Here is a 16,447-nt window from a genome sequence, read left to right on the forward strand (position 1 = left end):
GTTCTGACTTGAAAATTCCTTCCAACCAAAATTGCACTCCACCAAAATTCTTATAGGATATGTATTCTGAAAGCGATGGAAGAAGAAAGCAGAGCCAATTTATATACCTTACAGTTCTTTAATATAGTTGGTAGTTCATGAGTCTTACAAAACATTTATGTGCCTGAAAGTTTGGGATCTGTGGTTTTTGTGTCGGATTGGTTACATTGCCTTTTTATAGATTTAAAAGTCAGTTACAGAAGGAAGTTACATATTTTGTGGTACTGAAATTCTCTCAACTGTAACAGTCTTGACAACTGCTATTACAGGTTGTATCAAATGACATATGAACTTGGTAAGTTGAGATAACATATTTTTGAACTTCTGAGTCTTTTGGAGACAAAATGTAAAAACAAGGCTATATGTGTTTGAGATGCTGAACCCCCATAGAACCATGAGACAACATGGTATAAAAGATAAACATAGCTGTTTGTACTGTGCCTTGCCTCCAATTTTGGAAACGGACTTGATTCCAGAATCCATCCAGAGAGTCTGGATTAGGTCTGGCCTAGGACATCTGGTTTTACTTTATAGAGGCCTCGAATTTCTGATTGTGGTCCTCACCTTCACTTTATAGTGCCCAAGGAAGACGAGATTATCTCTGTAGTCAAATCTCAGGAATCTCTGCCAGGGACAAACTCAGCAATCCATTTAATACCTTAACTCTCATGACCTAACTTTTAGGACCTAACCTAAAATTAATTCTTACATACAAAATGATCTAATTTGGTATCTGAATACAGGACCTTTAAAAGACTCTTCCAAGTAAAATTCACAGGACCGGACTACTCTGGTGTAGTCACAACCCTGTCCTCTTCCAGCATTATCTCTGGTTAAGATTCCACTTTTTCGATGGTTCTAGATTGGCCTACTAAAAGCAGGATTCAAAGTAGAGGCTCAGAAGCATTTCCAATTTTTTTTTTTTATTGCATGTTTAAGCTAAAGTAGCATCATTAATTAAGATATTTTGTGCAGTTCCCAACCAGAGTAACTGTATTCGGTTTATCAAAGCACGCCTTTGCTGTTTTAGTGGAACTCCTTTATTGTCATTATTAAATACTATAGTCGAAAAACCCTAAACATCTGCTAGCTTTCACCCCACAGATGGCGATAATTTTCGGTGGGCGACATGATCCCCTATTTATTCCCTCCCCATGCTGCAGAACTGATTCCCATACTAATGACTTCGACTGCAAAGACCCGCAAAATTATCATCTTTATCTTTCAATGGAAAACCTCTCAACTTTCAAAGTCATTCTTCTTCTAACACATTGTTTTTTATGTCGTGCTACTGTTCAACAAAGTGGTTGTCGGGATGAACAAGTGATTATAAAAATGAACAAGTCTCTCCAAAAGGGGGAAAAATAAAAACTAAAGCTGATATTGAGTCATAAGACCTTTTGTTTTAAGTCTCAAGCTAAAGCAGTCCTATATTATTGACCCCACTGTGGAGAAATACTAAGTAAACCAGGGTTTCTTTCTCTTCTCCTTCTTTTTTTTTTTTTTTTAATTTTATCATGTATAGTAAGTTTATAGAAAAAGAGACTCTGTTTTATAGAGCTTGAGAATCTCTGCTTTACCACAGGAAGACATTTGCAGACTGTCAGGTTCTGCACATCCCTGAGTTCATTCATTGCCTGGAAAGTAGTATGAGCTGTTGATTGGCCAGGGGTGTCTGGCTAGGGGGACATACTAGTAAAAAACAACACTTCCTGGATCTGGTAGTGAGTAATGTCCTATATATACTTTTTTCAGCCTCACTCCTTGCTACTTTCCCATTTATCTCCTATTCCCCCACATAAATGCTAGTTACCATGTAAATATTGTAAATATCCTCTGGAGGAAGATATGGTTCTTTAGGGAATCATCTTTCTACCTATTGGTGTCTTTATAAAACTTTAGACTAGTGAAAACTAAGTAAACTAGTGAAAGACAGAGTCAAATCTCCTACAGATGATTGTTACTGAACAGAAATAAGAATATTACCTTAAAATGTAATGATAAAGTTTTAACCCTTCGCAGTTCCTGACCTCAAAAGAGATTCTTAATGGAAGGAAAATTTGAAGGTTTCTTTAAGAAGGGGAAATTTTCAAGATATTGTGAATATAATTGTTCGTTTATTGCCCCCAAATTTGAGGTATGTAGCAGAGCTCATTAGTCAACAGTCATTAAATGTTTGTTGAGCACCTACTATGTGCCAGGAACTTTTCTAGGCATTGAGGTTGCAGTGGAAAACAAGGCACTCTCCCTGATCTCAACATAAGTTCTTATATGCTAGAGAAGATACATAAGGGATAAATACATAAACAGACAAATACAGTCATTCCAGGAGCTAAGAAGTGCTATGAAGAAGATAAATTAAGAAATTAAATGAGTGTGACTGAAGGTGATGCTTTAGTTAGATGGTCTGAAAAGGTCTCTGGTGAGATGACATTCAAATTGAAATCTGTTAAATTCTTACATATATATGACCATTCCTTTATAAATACAGTTCTGAGATTGGTTTTACATAGAGTAAATTTAAAATATATATTTCTGGGTGTGGGCATTGCTTCCATACCTCCCTCTAGGAATCGTTCTTTTGTTCTTTCTTTTTTTCCGACTTCCAATCCAAACTTCCCCTCTTTCTACCCTCTGTTTGAGTCACTGTCCTTTTTATCTTTTCTCTCGCCTTCCCCTTTTCCTTTTATATCTTCCATTTTGCTCTTTCTACCTCTCCTCCCATGTCTATTGCTTCCTCTCTGCAACACCTTCCTTGGCTTCTCAGAAAATGGGTCTCTGTGGCACAGTTGTGCCACCTGAGTCTCTGTTCTGACACCAACCTCTTTCTCTCCCTGCCTTAACACACATAATCTTATATTTGCTTCTCTAAAGTAGCTGTGTTGCTTCTCACTTACTTTGGCCTTTGAGTTTTTCTGTGGCCCTTACTAGGAAAAAATTAAGGTATGCAATATCATACCAAGTAAATATCATATAAATATTTGAAAATTTTTAATTATTTTGAAAAATGGAATTAAAATTTTCAACAAGTTTTTAGAGTTTTCAATAAATCTCCTGAATGCATGTGAACTTTAAAACACAGCAAACCTTATGTTTGAAGGAGCGTGTGCTCCATTTGTAGATAAATCCTGACTCTGATCTTCGCAATGCCTGGTTAAAAGGAAGATAAAGGAAGTTACATTTCAGGATTTACATTTAACAGAAATGAATTTCTTTCTCTATTTTTTTGTTTTTAGCTATAATCGCATTGATGTGTCTCAATAATCTTCTCTACAATAATTGTATGCAATTATCTATACTTATTATTAAAGTGATCTTAATAGAACATTTATTAAAATCCAGAAGGCTTAATATACTCATTATGAGACATATTGAAAATACTTATTTTCAGCTACAGCCTTATTAAGAAGCTACTTTTCTTTGGAAAAGAACTCTGTATAGAATTATTTTGTATTAATTTCTTTCTAATGACGTTGAAGTACATTTTATAAATTAACGTATAAAGTAACATACTCTAGTGGGTAATTTCTAAATTTAGTTATGATTTTCTTCAATGGAAGTATAAGGTTGAAGTATTCACAAATTCAAGAAATGACTTGTGTTAAGACTGAGTAAAAGTGAGCAAGACCAATATTCTTTTACTAGCGGAATAAACATTTAAACAATGTCAGGTGAGACTCAATGTGAAGCTATTTCATGGCATTACTTTCTCATTTCAGAAACATGCTAAATCCTTGCCTGTTTATCTGAAAAAGCAGGGGTAAACCATACGGTAATAAGACATATCCTCACACTTTTTTTTTTTTTTCCACACTTATGAAACTCCTCCATGCTAGAAGATTCTACCATTGCTGACATTTTTCCTAGACCAGTAGTCTTTCCTTTATGTGGTCCTGAAGAGTGTCCCATGTGTTGATGATTTTGGCCTGGTGGAGGTAACTTCTATCTCACAACCTTTTTCTTAAAAAGGAGCATATCTTTGCTTTCTTAATTAAAGAATAGGCAGGTCCGATTTCCAGAAAGCAAAACATTACAGAGAGAAAGCTGTAGGAGTGAGGGGACCACTGGTGAGATAAGAGCATCAGTTGAGTCCTTGGGATGGAATGGGAATCTGAGGGGATCATCCACTGGGTATTTCACTCCACACGAGAACTTCATGGAGTGATTTCAGGACAGAGTGAAGTGCTGAGAAGAAATGACTATTTTCACCATCTCCTCAAGAAAAAAACCTATTAAGTTCTTTCCACTTTACTCTTCTAGCGTAGCTTTTCTGTGCCTCCATCTCTTCAGCTTGAAAATGAGCATACTCATAGTATCTACCTCAGGGGATTGTTGTGTAGGTTGAATCCGTTAATTCAATTAAAGAGTAGTGTCTGAAACATAGCGATCATTCAATTAATGGTAGCTAAAACAATTTTCATTGTTGCTGAACACATATTCTGGAAAGACCAATCTCTAGAAAAGGCTACCATGTTTGCTAAAGTAGAAGGTCAGCAAAAAGGAGATAATCCACCAATAAGATGGGTTGATACAATAGCTACAACAATAGGTTCAAACATAGAAACGATCATGGAGATGGTGCAGGACAGGGCAAAATTTCATTGTGTTGTACATAAGTCACCAGGAGTCTGAGGCTATTCGATGGCAACTAACACCCACAACAGCATTGTTGTTGGTGTTGTTGTCATTGTTGTGGTTCAGGTATATAATAGTGCCACATGTAGTTATGGTACTTAATAGAACCTGTAAATCTAAAACTACATGTTAGAAACATCCAGGCTTACCATCATTTACTCTAGTTCATTGTAGACACATTTCATATTTAAATACATCTTCATCCACTTTTAACTACCTAGAAAAAGGGTTTATAAGTTTGTAAGTCTAGTTTTATTAAGGAGTCCCTGGGTGGCATAAATCGTTAAGCACTCAACAACTAACTGAAAGGTTGGCAGTTCAAACCCATTCAGCATCACCTCGGAAGAAAGGCCTGGTGATCGCAGCCTTGAACACGCTATGGGGCACAGTTCTACTCTGAGTGGATTCAACAGCAGCTTGTTTGGTTTGGTTTTTTGGTTTCCTCTGGTCTTTCTCAAGTCTGCACACAGCCCCATACATGCACACGGCCTTCTAGATTCCCAAGCCTATGTTGGAGTTTTATTAAACCCCTGTGAACGCCTCAGGCCTCAGTTTTTCCTTTTCAGCTTTTGATTAATTTATTGTTTGCTTCAACTGTTAACCATTGCCTGAGAAAACTGTGATGTTAAAACACTAAAACTCATTCCTGTAAATGTTTTTGACCAATGCCCCCTGGGGAGATGATTTTAGCACTGAATAAGCTTGAGTCTGTTCAAATAAAGGCATACCTTTCCAGTTTGGCCTTCCAGGGTATCACTAGACAGATCAAATAATGTCAATTCTTTGGAAGTGAAGCTTCCAAAGAACTCTACCTCTTTTCTGCTCCCTCTGGTACTGAGAATTCAGGCTCTTTTTTCCCAAGACTGCCACTGAGCTAGGGAGTATGGGATGGGACTAGGGTAAATTAAAACACCATAAAGCTTCCTATTACCAACATTCAGCAGTTTTCTTTAATAAATAAATTCTCCCTGAGTTGCTAGATGCCTTTGATTAATTTCTAGATTTCTGGGGAAAAAAAAATTTTTTTTTTCTCTTTTGCCAGAGTTTTTTTTTTTCTGTTGCTGCTTTTATGGGGGAGGAAATTTTCAGGTACCAGTTCCATTGACATCATTATCAGTAGTAAATTATTTTTTCCAAAATTGAACTACTATAGCCATTTCACCAGTGTTGGCACTAATTTATAACAACTCTATCTTGCACACTAACAGAGGAAAAGAGAAATAAGTCAATTTTATTTTTAAAATAAATATATCAGGCAATTCAACTATGCAACATGACTTGAGGTAATGACATTGAAATATCTTCTGCAAATATGAAGAACAATTAAATACGAGCATACATTTACTTGAGTGACTGCTTAGGAGAAACACTATTCAACAGCAGTTCCAAGATCTAAAAGAATAAATCACATTTTTTTAAATTAGGACAATAAATTAGAAGATGCAACCAATAAATTAAGAGTATTTCTACTGCAAAAAAAAAAAAAAAGAAAGAAACCAACCTCATCAAAATGAAAGCAAAGTCTCCTTATTAGAAACAGGCTACATAAGAACATTAAACTCACTTTGTACTTAACCTCTCAATGAGGATGATTGATGATAGGAGATGAATTTTTTTTTTTTTTGTGACTGTACTTTTATTTGCTGACACTACAAGAAACCAAATTACTACTACACGAAGAATGAATTCATAATGGAAAAACACAGAAGCATCTAAATTTGACTGTACACTGTACAAAGACAAAAACAAACTCAAAAGTTGCTGTATGTGGGGGAAACTTGGTTTGCTAATCACAGTATTGGTATCCTTGCATTTTCTTACACCTAGGGTAATCTTAGGTTTAAATTTAATATTCTTTCACTGAAATGAGTTTTATTTTGTTTAATTTTTTTTTCACATTTGGAAACCCTGATGGCGTAGTGATCAAGCGCTACAGCTGCTAACCAAGAGGTCAGCAGTTCAAATCCACCAGGCGCTCCTTGGAAACTCTATGGGGCAGTTCTACTCTGTGGTATAGGGTCGCAGTGAGTTGGAACCAACCTGACTCAACCACAATGGGTTTGGTTTTTTGGTTTTCACATTTATTCTCATGGCAATCGATGGGGTAGATGAAATAAATACCTGGGGAGAAACAGAATTCTAAACTAAATGATAAAGTATGTCTTAAAATTACATGGACTAAGTTCTCCTTCAGCTGAATCATTCAGAATTTAAAAGGCCACTTTAATTTAGTAACTTTTGGGGTATATACAACAAAGACATTTAGTTAATGATTGTGCATAATTATAAAGGGCAATTTAGAAGTTTATACAGTGCCAAGCCCTTCCTAAAAAGTCTTTATAATCCCCTGGATTATACGTAGAGAACTAAAAAAAAACATACTCTAAATTGTACCACATGGCTTTAAAAAGATGTGTCTCCTCTAAGGTTTGACTGTCCATCAGGGCAGGTGGATTAATCCTTAACCTATCACTTATCCAATTCCCTATTGCAATTAAAGTAATTTTTATACAGATGAACACTTTATTGTCCTCTAAGGTCGCTATGAGTTGGAATCGACTCGACGGCACTGGTTTTGGTTTGGTTTGGTTATCAGTTTTATGTGTTTTGACCTTAACTTTTTAATTATATAATATGCTCCTTAAATGCTTAAATTTTTGTATCACCCTCTCCTCACCTCTCCCCTCTTCTTCTTTCCTAGTGGAGTCTACCTCTCTTCATTCCATTTTATTCCAGCCTTCTGCTGGGCAACAAATCTCTCAACTCTTTCCTCTACTGTAACAACTTATTAATTGAAAGAAAATTTTCAACTTTGCACTGGCATTGACCTGTCTAAATGTAATTCCAAGACTTCCTAATAACTTATTTCTCGTGTTTTAAAAACTCATTGTCCATTCAGTATTATGTCTGTTGAGGGTTATTTCATTCGTGTTCTCCACTCCTTATTATCTATTCACTCTACAACTCACTGATCCATGGGTTCCATCCCAAGTATTCCACAGTAACTTTTCAGTCTTTATTTTACTTGAAACAGATGACCACTCTTGCCTTTGGCTTCTTTAACTCCTCATCCACTTGATTTTTCTGTGCTTCTCTAGGCCAGGCTCCTCAGCTGCTTCTTTAGATTCACCTTGTATCCTCATTCCTCAAATCCTGGCTTTCCTCCTACGTCTCCCAGTGATTCTCCTCTTTTCAATGTATACACTGTATACAGCCATCCTGAGCAAGTTCATCCACTCTCATGGCTACAACTGCCATCTCTAAACAGTCTTCGGCCAAGAATTTTCTGGAGAGCTTCACATCTCCATACCCAATTGCCTTCTTAATATCTCAATTTGAATGCCTGTAAGGACCCAAAATGTAATACATCTCAAATTGAACTTATCAATATTCCCAAAATATCTGCTACTCCTCCTGTATTCTATATCCCGATGACTGGTGCCACAGCAGTAGCAGATGTAGTTGGATGCCTATCCAGAATCCATCCTCACCCTTTACTAATGAAAACCCAGCTTTTTTCAGGTTTCCACCCTCCTCCGTGAGAACCCTGAGCTCTACCCCTGGTGTGTCCTGGTTGGTTGAAAGTTGCTATTGTTAGGTGCTGTTCAGTTGGTTCCAACTCATAGGGACCCTATGTACAGCAGAACAAAATGCTGCCAAGTCTTGTGCCATCCTCACAATCACTGTTATGTTTCAGCCTATTGTTGCAGCCACTGGGTCAATCCATCTTATCAAGGGTCTTCCTCTCTTTCACTGACCTTCTCTATCTTACCAAGCATGATGTCCTTCTCATGGGACTGGTTCCTCTTGATGATATGTCCAAAGTACATGAGGCAAAGCCTGCCATCCTTGCTTCCAAGGAGTACTCTGGCTGTATTTCTTCCAAAACAGTCTTGTTCGTTCTTCTGGCAGTCCATGGTAAGTTCAGTATTCTTCACCAACACCATAATTCAAAAGCATCAATTTTTCTGTCTTCCTTATTCATTGTCCTGCTTTTGCATGCATATGAAGCAATTGAAAATATCATGGCTTGGGTCATGCACACTTTAGTTCTCAAAGTGACACCTTTACTTTTCAACACTTTTAAAGAGATCTTTTGCAACAGATTTGGCCAGTGCAACATGTCATTTGATTTCTTGACTGCTGCTTCCATGGATGTTGATTGTGGATACAGGTAAAATGAGATCCTTGACAACTTCAATATTTTTTCTGTATATCATGATGTTGTTTATTGGTCCAGTTGCGAAGATTTTTGTTTTCTTTATGTTGAGGCGTAATCCATACTGAAGACTGTAGTCTTTGATCCCCATCAGTAAATGCTTCATGCCCTCTTCGCTTTCAACAGGCAAGGTTGTGTCATCTGCATATCACAGTACCTTATACCAATAAAGGTAGAATCATTTCCCTTCCCAGTAAGTGGGTTTGCATGGGGATGTGATACAATTCTGGCCACTGAGACATGAGAAGTCTGCTACGACACTTCTTGGAAAAGGGTCTTTATTCTTCATAGAAGATACAGAGAACCTGCCCTTTGTGTTCTTGAGCGTTATTGAACCTGGACTGATGCCTGTAACTACTACAGGCATCTTGTGTCTTCGTGGGAGCTTGTCTAAGAACACACACAAGCTACAGTGGAAGATAGAGTCCAGAGAATGGCAGAGACACAGACCTAGAATCTCATTCCTCAGGCTGCTCTTCTTTTGAATGACTGTTCAAATCAGTAGTTCTATGTTGTTGTTGTTAAGTGCTGTCGAGTCAGTTCTGACTCATAGCGACACTATGCACAACAGAACGAAACACCACCCAGTCCTGCACCATCCTTACAATCGTTATTATGCTTGAGCTCATTGTTGCAGCCACGGTGTCAATCCACCTCATTGAGGGTCTTCTTCTTTTCCGCTGACCCTGTACTCTGCCAAGCATGATGTCCTTCTCCAGGGACTGATCCCTCCTGACAACATGTCCAAAGTATGTAAGATGCAGTCTCGCCATCCTTGCCTCTAAGGAACATTCTGGCCGCACTTCTTCCAAGACAGATTTGTTCATTCTTTTGGCAGTCCACACTATATTAAATATTCTTCACCAGCACCACAATTCAAAGGCGTCAACTCTTCTCCAGTATTCCTTATTCATTGTCCAGCTTTCACATGCATATGATGTGATTGAAAATACCATGGCTTGGGTGAGGCCCACTTTAGTCTTCAGGGTGACATCTTGGCTCTTCAACACTTTGAAGAGGTCCTTTGCAGCAGATTTGCCCAATGCAATGCATCTTTTGATTTCTTGACTGCTGCTCCCATGGCTGTTGATTGTGGATCCAAGTAAAATGAAATCCTTGGCAATCTCAATCTTTTCTCCTTTTATCATGATGTTGCTCATTGGTCCAGTTGTGAGAATTTTTGTTTTCTTTATGTTGAGGTGTAATCCACACTGAAGGCTGTGGTCTTTGATCTTCATTAGTAAGTGCTTCAAATCCTTTTCAGTTTCAGCAAGGAAGGTTGTGTCATCTGCATAAGGCAAGTTGTTAATGAGTCTTCCTCCAATCCTGATGCCCCATTGTTCTTCATATAGTCCAGCTTCTTCTATTATTTGTTCAGCATACAGATTAAATAGGTATGGTGAAAATATACAACCCTGACTCACACCTCTCCTGACTTTAAACTGCTCAATATCCCCTTGTTCTGTCTGAACAACTGCCTCCTGATCTATGTAAAGGCTCCTCATGAGCACAAATAAGTGTTCTGGAATTCCCATTCTTCGCTATGTTATCCATAATTTGTTATGATCCACACAGTCGAATGCCTTTGCATAGTCAATAAAACACAGGTAAACATCCTTCTGGTATTCCGTGCTTTCAGCCAGGATCCATCTGACATCAGCAATGATATCCCTGGTTCCACTCCCTCTTCTGAAACTGGCCTGAATTTCTGGCAGTTCCCTGTCGATATACTGCTGCAGCCATCTTTGAATGATCTTCAGCAAAATTTTGCTTGCATGTGATATTAATGATATTGTTCTATAATTTCCACATTCGGTTGGATCATCTTTCTTGGGGATAGGCATCAATACGGATCTCTTCCAGTCAATTGGCCTGGAAGCCGTCTTCCATATTTCTTGCATAGACGAGTGAGCTCCTCCAGCACTGCATCTGTTTGTTGAAACATCTCAGTTGATATTCCATCAATTTCTTGATCCTTGTTTTTCGCCAATTCTTTTAGTGCAGCTTGGACTTCTTCCTTCAGTACCATCAGTTCCTGATCATATCCTACCTCTTGAAATGGCTGAACGTTGACTACTTCTTTTTGGTATAATGACTCTGTGTATTCTTTCCATCTTCTTTTGATGCTTCCTGTGTCATTTAATATTTTCCCCAGAGAATTCTTCACTATTGCAACTCGAGGCTGAATTTTTTCTTCAGTTCTTTCAGCTTGAGAAATGCCGAGCATGTTCTTCCCCTTTGATTTTCTATCTCCAGCTCTTCACACATATCATTATAAAAAGACTTTACTTTGTCTTCTTGTACCACCCTTTGAAATCTTCTGTTCAGTTCTTTTACTGCATCAATTCTTCTTTTTGCTTTAGCTGCTTGACATTCAAGAGCAAGTTTTGGAGTCTCCCCTGACATCCATCTTGGTCTTTTCTTTCTTTCCTGTCTTTTCAGTGACCTCTTGCATTCTTCATGTACGATATCCTTGATGTCATTCCACAACTCGTCTGGTCTTCGGTCACTAGTCTTCAATGCATCAAATCTATTCTTCAGATGGTCTCTAAATTCAGATGGAATGTACTGAAGGTCATATTTTGGCTCTCGTGGACTTGCTCTGATTTTCTCCAATTTCAGCTTGAACTTGCATATGAGCAATTGATGATTTGTTCCACAGTTGGCCCCTAGCCTTGTTTTGACTCATGATATTGAGCTTTTCCATCATCTCTTTCCACAGATGTAGTTGATTTGATTCCTGTGTGTTCCATCTGGCGAGGTCCATGTGTATAGTTGCCATTTATGCTGGTGAGAGAAGGTGTTTTTAATGAAGAAGTTGTTGGTCTTGCAAAATTAATTTGATCTCCGGCATTGTTTCTATCACCAAGGCCATACTTTCCAACTACTGATCCTTCTTCTTTGTTTCCAACTTTTGCATTCCAATCACCAGTAATTATCAATGCATCTTGATTGCATGTTCGATCAATTTCAGACTGTAGCAGCTGATAAAAATCTTCAATTTCTTCATCTTTTGTCTTAGTGGTTGTGCATAAATTTGAATAATAGTCGTATTAGCTGGTCTTCCTTGTAGGTGTATGGATATTATCCTATCACTGACAGCATTGTACTTCAGGATAGATCTTGAAGTGTTCTTTTTGATGATGATTGTCCCGTTCGACATGGCCAGTACCAGTCCGTTTCAGCTCACTAATCCTAGGATATTAATGTTTATGTGTTCCATTTCATTTTTGATGATTTCCAGTTTTCCTAGATTCATACTTCCTATGTTTCAAGTTCTGATTTTTAATGGATGTTTGCAGCTATTTCTTCTTATTTTTAGCCATGCCTCGTCAGCAAATGAAGGTTCTGAAAGCTTTACTCCAGCCACATCTTTAAGGTCAACTTGACTCTGAGGAGGCAACTCTTCCCCAGTCGTCTTTTCAGTGCCTTTCAACCTGGGCAGCTCTTCTTCTGGCACTATATCGGACAGTGTTCCACTGCTATTCATAAGGTTTTTACTGGCTAATGCTTTTCAGAAGTAGACTGCCAGGTCCTTCTTCTTAGTCTGTCTTAGTCTGGAAGCTCAGCTGAAACCTGTCCTCCATGCGTGACCTTGCTGGTATCTGAATACCAGTGGTACAGCTTCCAGCATCACAGCAACAAGCAAGCCCCTACAGGAGGACAAACTGACAGACACATGGGGGGGATTATGCTTAGTTATCTCAAATTAACATTTCTGTTTAGATTTTTTTTTCTTCAGGGAAGCCTTTTCCAATATGGGCTTGAGACCCCTCATATGAGGTCTCAGAACTCTCTTCTCTTTACTGCCCCTAAAATAGCATTTATTTTATTGCATTGAAGAATGATTACCTCACTACTTGTCAGTATATTCTGTGAGATCAGAGACCATGTCTAACTCATCCACCGTATAAGTCCTGGCTCCTTTGTATGTCTGGCACCACATTGTCATTATCATCATAAAAATCATCCCCATCATCATCATTATCATCGTCATCATCTCATCATCATGTTATCATCATCACTTAGCAAAACATGAACTGAACTAAAAATCTTACATAGAATATTGTACTTAATGCTTTATCTTAGTTTGCCATGAAGCAATTGAGGTTCAGAAAGATCAAGTGTGTTGTTCAAGGGATCAGCTAGTAAGAGAGCAAGCAGGACTTGAACTTAGGTTGTGTAACTGTAGAGCTCAGTCTCCACTCCTCCTTCTGGTAACAGTATTACAGTACATGAAGATCCTCTAGAAAACTATTCCCTCCCCACCATTTCCGCACCTTCCCTCTCCTGAGATTTCACATCTCATATTACCTCAGCTTTAATATACCTGTGGCAATACATTCAGTGGCCTGTGGGAACAGATTTAATCGCAGTTTGCCAGAGAGGTGCAAACCCTGTTGCTGGTCTCATTCCTAGCTCCACCAGGCATCTCCAATCCCCTTTCCTAGGGAATGACTGCCAAGTAACCATTTCCACTACACAGGTAAGAAGAAGCAAACATTAGAAAGCAAAGAGTTATTCTTTCTAAATATTGATGTAGGCCTGCCACAATCAAAATTTGGAAAATACTGGATTCTAAGAGAAAACTAAATGTGAATGTGTTCATTAAGTTTGATAAATGAATAAGAATCAAAGAAAAGCAAAAACTGTATAGATTCTGAAATGAGAAATGCTACTGTTCATAAAATGTAAGCTACCTCCCCAGGCCACTCCAGGCTGTCACACATTCCTCTCTTGCTGCTCTAGTTCCTGCCCCGTCTGTCTCCTTAACACCTGACACATTCTGTGGACTCCTGAGGACAGTGACCGTTTTTCATCCCTGGATGCCCAGCATGAAGCATAGCGCCTGACACAACGAGAAACCAAACCAAACTCATTACCTGACACAACAGAGGTGCTCAACACAAACATAATAATAAAATAAAGAGGGGGAAGGGGATGAGGGCAGTTATACATATAATCCAATGAAGGAAAAAATATATATCCATCAAAAGTTTTCACCTCTTAGCAAGAGAGTTTAAAAAGAAATCTGGTTGAATAATTTTAAATCTGGGCTTTAATCAGTTTTATCAGATGCTATTGTTACTATTTCAGAACTAAAATGGAAGGATAAATTCTCCTCTAATCTGTCACCCCTAATTTTCTGAGGCAGAGAGATTTAAATAAACTGTCACCCTACCCCCTATTCCACACAAATTTCACCTCTTACCTTGGAGGTCCTACATGGTGAAAACAGTTAAGTGCTTGACTATCAGTTGAAATGTTGGCAATTTGAACCGACCCAGAGGCACATCTGAAGACAGTCCAGTCTATCTGCATTTGAAAGGTCACAGCCTTTGAAAACCCTATGGAACATAGTTCTACTCTGAGACACAGGAGGTTGCCGTGAGTCGAAATTAATGCAATGCCAACTAATAAGAGCAACAACCAGAGAGTAGCCTGCCCTGTGCCTCAATCAACTTTCTTCACTCTGGGGCAGCCTGTCTTTGGCCTCCCATTTTATACACAAGCAGGCATCTTAATACCACTCAGTATTTTCTAGTGCCAAGGCAACAAGCCACCTGGTACCCTGTAGCAAAGGAAAGGGTCAAGGTGAAGACAGACTCCAGGACTGCCTACCATCACTTACTCTCACCTCTTCCCTGGCAGTGACTGCCTAGGAGAATCAACATGTAGATGCCTGACAGTCTGCTGAGGAATCTATTCTCCAAACGGACTAATTCCCCTCCCCCCTCCAACACTGTAATACTGTAATGAGTAGACTCATAGTCTCAAAATGAAAACTTCCCAAGAAGAGAACATCCTGAAGATTGTTTGAACTATAGGACTGAAATTCTTGTTAATGCGTGGTGATTCAACCCTGTTTGTTCATTGCAAATATAAACAGGGCTGATTTTTAAGGGTGTGCCTGATCAAACATATTGTGTCCACCCTCTATATTAAGACTACCACCTGGTTAGAAGCTGCAGTTGATTTGTGTTGAGTGTTTTGTGTTTACATAGAGTAGAAAGCAAGGAAGACATAGTTAAATAAGCTTGACAGATGTCAGATCATGCACGTCCTTGTGTGTCCTGCATTTCGGCTCTAAATTACATTATTGAGACAACCGGCAAAACTTGAGTGGGGTCTGAAGACTGGAGAACAGTAATATATCATTGAAAATGTCCTGATTTTGATGGTGTATCTGTGGTTACATTGGGTACCTACCATGTACAAAGCCCCGTGAGATACAGAAGGGACTTGTGTAATGTGGAAACCTATCACAGAAGGAAAACTCAAATATTTTTTACTAAAACAGGCGATAGAAATGTGGTAAAACTGCACCCCGTCAAAGGCAGAAAACTTTAGAGACCTGGAAAAACAAGATAGCCCTATCAAGTTCCAGCTCTCACAGAATTACAAGAATTACTCCAGCCCTCAGGTTGCTTACAGTGTAACACGGAAGATATTTTTTAAAAAACAGTTGCCATTGAGTCGACTCTGTGAACCCATGTGTGTCAGAGTAGGACTGTGCTCCATAGGGTTTTCGATGACTGGTTTTTTGGAAGTGCATCTCCAATCCATTCTTCTGAGACACATCTGGGTGGACTCAAATGTCCAACCTTTCAGTTAGCAGCTGAGCACATTAACTGTTGGCAGCACGTATAAAGGATGATGAAAAACACAAAGCATGATGTCATAAGGCCAATATGGAACAAGAATCTGTGGTTCTGAATATTTTTTTCACCAGTGACATTGATCTTAACACTTACTCTCAAAGGCTTACTGAAGTTCCAAGCCAAGTAACTCTGAGCTGGATGTAATTCCATTTCTTTCCCCTCTATTGAATGGACACTGGAATGAGCAGGGTAATGTTATTCTAGTATAACTTTTCAATTTATTCTATTTTAAAAAATAAATGACTCACTGTCTTAGGCACATCATCTCTACCTAATCCATCTCTGAAACAGTCCATTAATTATATCTACCCATATAACCAAAGTTAATACATTTTGAATAGGGTTCATTATTAAGTGAGACAACAAGTCATGTCATCGCCCCTCCATTGTCCCCCATTAAGAAATAATTTCTGCCTCTTCTATTCAAAACAGCAACAATAACAAACGTTGCTGGTGCAATAATTTGAAAATATGAATATCTGCCACTTTTTCGGTGGCTGTTTCCATGTGTATCAATAGCACTGTGCTAATAAATTCAGGGACAGATCTCAAGTTCAATATTCATTTTTCCACACTTAGAAGTATACTAGGTGGTAAGAGGAAAACAGTCCCTCAAGACACTTATATTCTATTGAAAGTACGTAACTACTTGTTGTGCCAATTTGAGGCAACAATAACATGTCTCCCTCATGGGAGGAGCATATTAGATAGTATGTAAAAGGAGTTTGAAGGAATACAATATGCAATTTTTTTTTTTTAATGCCATGAGTTGCAATACCAAAGGATTCTACTACGAAAATATTAAAGGACTCAAGAAGAATCAAACGAAGGTGAAAGGAATACACAGAGTCCCTATACCAAAAAGAATTGGCCAACAGTCAACCATTTCAGG

The sequence above is a fragment of the Loxodonta africana genome, chromosome 1 (genome assembly GCF_030014295.1).
Source record: "Loxodonta africana isolate mLoxAfr1 chromosome 1, mLoxAfr1.hap2, whole genome shotgun sequence".
NCBI classification, from domain to species: domain Eukaryota; kingdom Metazoa; phylum Chordata; class Mammalia; order Proboscidea; family Elephantidae; genus Loxodonta; species Loxodonta africana.